The following is a 4,810-nucleotide window of genomic DNA, read 5'->3' on the forward strand; positions in this document are numbered from 1 at the left end:
CCATTAAAAATAAAAAGTGTTGAATGTTGTACATTAGCAACTTTTTGTTAAAATCTTAGCAAATTCAGTATGATGATTTTCACCATTGGTATTTGAATGGCACAGTTAATTAAATGGAATTGTCAAATAGGTATCACTATATTTCTAGAGCTATTTACATGACTTGTTGGAAAGTAATTTGGAGGCCAAAATGTAGGAAGTAGATTGTATCCTTTAATATCCAAATCTGGAAGATGAAATCAAATGGTCTACCTAAGTTGTAAGGCTCATGAAATTTTGACATCTTGTAAAATTATCAAAATGGAATATGCTACAAATGCAGAAGAATGTGAAAGCATCTCCCTTGAAGAGGCCAAAGTATCATTAAATTCAGAAACAGTCTTCCTTTGATATTAATGAAAACATGAGTAGTACAGTGTTTCTTCAAAAGACTCCTTCCTCTATGCATGTGGCCACACCAAGAAAAAGAAAAATGGATTCTGAAGGTGATCCTGCACATGAAATTTCTGTCTGTGGGGGAGAAGACATTCTGTCCAAGAAAAGAAAATTAGAAACTGAAGTTGTCTGAGAAGAAAAAGGTTGTGGTGATGATGAATGTATTTCAAAAGAAAGAAAACTGAAACCTGATAAATTACCAGAAGAGAAACTTACTGGAGATGTAACTCAGAAAAATAGAAAAATAGAAGTTGAGGATATTCCTGAAAAGTTTTAATTTGGAAATAGTCACAACTCAGCAGTTGTTGCCCAGTACAATGAACCACAGGAAGTTGATTTGGGAAAAACATAGTGAAAGTTAGAACTTTCACCTGAGGAACTTTAATAACTGGATAAAAATTGCTATCTTTGGGAAATTTTTACAAAATATATGTGACAGAAAATAATAAACACATGACATCGCTGTTTTGGACCTGGGATTTGGTCGATTGCCTCAAGCAGGCCCCAGTAACGTCTCCTTCATCCTAGCCCTGAGATTATATTCGAGGCTCTATAGGAGAATGAGACCCATCAGTGTTACTGGTGTTTGGTATATTGGGTACGCCATGGGGAGTTTGCCAGATTCTGCCATGTGGGCAGGCTACATTTGGTAGCCTGCCAGTTTGTCCAAAGTAGGAATGAGATAATAAGATGTTATAATAAGATGTCGCACAGCCGCCAGGGGCTGGTTTTTATAGTCTCTGAGTCTTGGCCGCTGATGGGATTACACGGCGCCAGGGGGCCAGTTGGTGGGTGTGGGATTTGGTAAAGGTGAAGATTTGTTCAAGTGGAAAAGGGAAGAATTAATTAGCAAACTAGTCTACGGTGATGTTTCCAGTAAACAGTGTCAAGGCAGGTATGAAGAATTGCAAACTCATCATGATAATGAACATATGTTCAGCACAGAAATTATAATGCTATTTAATCAAAGAGTCTCCTGCCCCCGCGCCTGGCTGTCCTCGCTGGGGTCCCTTGGAGGGGAGCTAGTTGAGGTTTCCTCCCAGCTTCGACCAGGGCTCCGGCAGCCGAAGACCTCTAGAACCAGCCACCACCATGCTGAGACCACTCTCCGCACACATGAAGGTACCGGCAAAGGGACAAAGCCACGCGGGTTCCGGGGCCGAGATATCCAAGGCTACTCAGATTGGGGCTGGACATCCTCCACCCAGATCCTCCAAATTCCAGTAAGTGGGGGTCACACCCACCAACTGGCCCCATGGCGCCCTGTAATCCCATCAACGGCCAAGATTCAGAGACTATAAAACCCAGCTCCCGGCTGGGTTCTGACATCTTATCATCTCATTCCTACTTTAGACAAACCTGCCCACACGGCAGAGTCTGGCAAACTCCGCGTGGCTTACCCAATATGCCAAATACCAGTAACAATGAAGGTTCTCATTCTCCTAACTCTGAAAGAGCCTTGAATATGGCACTTAAAAAAAAATCTCAGGGCTAGGACGAAGAGACGTTACTGGGGCCTGCTCGAGGCAATCGATGAATGACAGGATGATTGCGTGATTTGTGATTTTAATCAAAGAAATTTTTGATGGACAACTTTTATGACCCAGAAATGTCCTTTGACATTTGCAGTTGTCAGTTTGCCTTTTATTACTCATTTGAATCATATGAACAGACTGACCTGATGCTCAGAAATGTTCGTCAAAGACTTAACTCTGGAGGTTATTTTATTGGTACTGCTCCCAAAAGTATTAAACTAATAGAGCACCTTCAAGTTTTAGAAGCAGAGTCATTCAGAAATGAAATACATACTGTGACATTTCAGAAGAAAGGAGATTATCTTTTATTTGGCTGCAAATGTGACTTCTACTTACATGGTATTATTGATGTTCCTGAGTTCTTGATCTATTTTCCATTGTTAATTGAAATGGCAAAGAAATAAAATATGAAACAAGTCTATAAGAAAACATTTCTGGAATTCGAAGAAAAGATTAAGAACAATGGAAACAAAATGCTGTTGAAATGCATCAGGCCCTGGAGTCATTTTCTGCGAATAAAAATTCTAAACAGATCTCTGAGAAGGACTATCAACATGCAACAGAATAAATGAAGAAGGGTCACATAAGGTTACCTCTGTGAATAGTAATTAAATAAGAATGGGAAGCTACAAGTATTTACTTGGTTTCTGGATTTCAGAAGCAGCAGTGAGACCATGTTCTGTAGCATCAGAACAGCTATTCCATTTCATCCAGATTTAAATGATCCATCTGAGGTACACATGACAACTTTCCTGTTGGTTTTAATTATTCTAAATCTAACAGATGCTGCCAGAAACCCTTTTTTATAAATTCAGTATTTGCTGTGAGAGATGAACTTTGTTGTGTGGCTATGAATTGGGACCTTCATCTTTAAAAGTCTTTTTAAATACTGCATAAGTATCCATTTGCAACCGCTTTTCTCATTAGCTCATAAAATTTATGACATATGAAAGTTACTGAATTCTTTCTACATGAACATGGTTGTTTTCAGGTGTGTTTTCTCATTTCATTTGCTAATGTTGCAGTTCTGGAACTGGATAAAACATTTTAGATACCATGTAGAATTGCTCTAAGTTCTGAGTATTTTCTCTTAATAATTTCTTATCATAGTTATTAATAATCCTACTTAACAAAATGTATAGTTGTTCTTCATTGAGCAAAAACACCACAGTTGTTTTGCTCAAGAATTTGCTCATTAGAGAAACCCTGTAAATCCATTGCACATATTCACCTGATTCATGGAATAGCTCAGGAGGATCTGATTGTATAAGAAGCTGAGAGATGAACTTCAGATTACTTCTCTCTCATGTAAAATGTAGGTTCCTCTCATTACCTACTATTAGATCAAAATGTAGCCATTATCTTTTCCCTGGTTCCAAGAACAGCTCAAAAGTACTTTCAGCAGTTGGAGCCAACAGCTCTACAACATTCAGATTTTGTATTTACCATTTCAGAACTGTTAAAGAATTGTTAGTCCTGACTTGTCAACTCTTAGAAAACTGACACCTGGGTAATCAACTCAACTCTGAAAACTGACACCTGTGTAAACTGCTGTCCTTCATTTATACTACCATGTACAGATGTGAAAAGAGCAGAGCAATGATTATGTATTCTTTCAAAATTGGTTTCATTTCCTAATGAATGGTTAAAAAAGACACTCTCTAACTAGTATACTTGTTTAAAAATTATAGTTTATTTATTTATTTATTTTTCCATTTGAGTCATCCTGGTTTATAGTATTATTAATGATAGAGTTTCATGCTCCAACACCACACCTTCTATAGAGTATTTCTCCTTTTATCCAACCCCTCCCAGGATCATATTCTTTTTCTAAGCATTTTTGAGCTACTGAGATATACTATATTGTTAATCATACTTTACATACACACATCATTTCAATTATAATACACATTACCGGAGAGGCCACTTCCCGCCACCATTGTCCCAAGGACCCCTCCTACCCCTAACTCCAGCTCTGTTCTGTAGACAAAATCTTCAGGTACAATAACTTTGACTATTTCTATTTCTTACTATATGTATTTTTTTAATCCCACATAGGGTTTTTTTTATTATGGAAATGACACCTACACAAAAAAGAGGTGAAAAGAGCTAATCTCCTGAAATTCCACAGAATTGCAAATTAGTGATAAATTGATAAAGTAACTTTCTTTTCCTAAGAGATATATAAACCCTATCAATGTAAAATTTAGCAAGAGTGAAAAGAATTAAGAAAATTTTATGGGGAAATCTGAACAGATATATCTAAGTATAAAAGTGTTTTATCCTAATAAAGCAGATATTGACTATATTAGAAAATATTATAAACTCTGCTAAGTGTCTGCATTAATAAGTAAGCAACTGTAATAAAATCTCTATGAATATAAAAAGAACAGAAGAGAACATATAAAAAGAACAAAAGAGAACAGCACAGAGTCTCCTGCCTCTGCGCCTGGCTGTCCTCACCAGGGCCCCTTGGATGAGTGCAGATTGAGTTTCCCTCCCCACCCCGATCCGAACCCCGGCAGCTGAGACCTCTGGTTCCAGCCACTGCCATGCTTAAGACCACTCTCCACACATTCGGATGAGCCTCACACATGAAGGAACCGGCAGAGGAACCCAGGTGTGCAGGACCCGGGGCTTAGATGTCCAAGCCTGCTTGGCTCTGGACTAGGCCTCCTCCACCCAGATCTCCCATCTTCCAGTATGTAGGTGGTACACCCACCAACTCTCCCGGCGCCTTGTAATCTCATCGATGGCCAAGACCCAGAGACTATAAAACCCAGCTTCTGGAAGCACACAGCCGGGAATGTTCTTACTCTAGTTCTTACTCTGGAGAACCT

At 38.7% G+C, this 4,810-nt stretch overlaps 1 pseudogene; it reads left to right on the forward strand.

The window, feature by feature from the left end:
- Positions 1-300: 300 nt before the first annotated feature.
- On the forward strand, positions 301-2,640 carry LOC130021145 (mRNA cap guanine-N7 methyltransferase-like; annotated as a pseudogene).
- Positions 2,641-4,810: the final 2,170 nt, after the last annotated feature.

Source organism: Sorex fumeus, unplaced genomic scaffold (genome assembly GCF_029834395.1).
Source record: "Sorex fumeus unplaced genomic scaffold, SorFum_2.1 ptg000014l, whole genome shotgun sequence".
In the NCBI taxonomy this organism is placed as follows: domain Eukaryota; kingdom Metazoa; phylum Chordata; class Mammalia; order Eulipotyphla; family Soricidae; genus Sorex; species Sorex fumeus.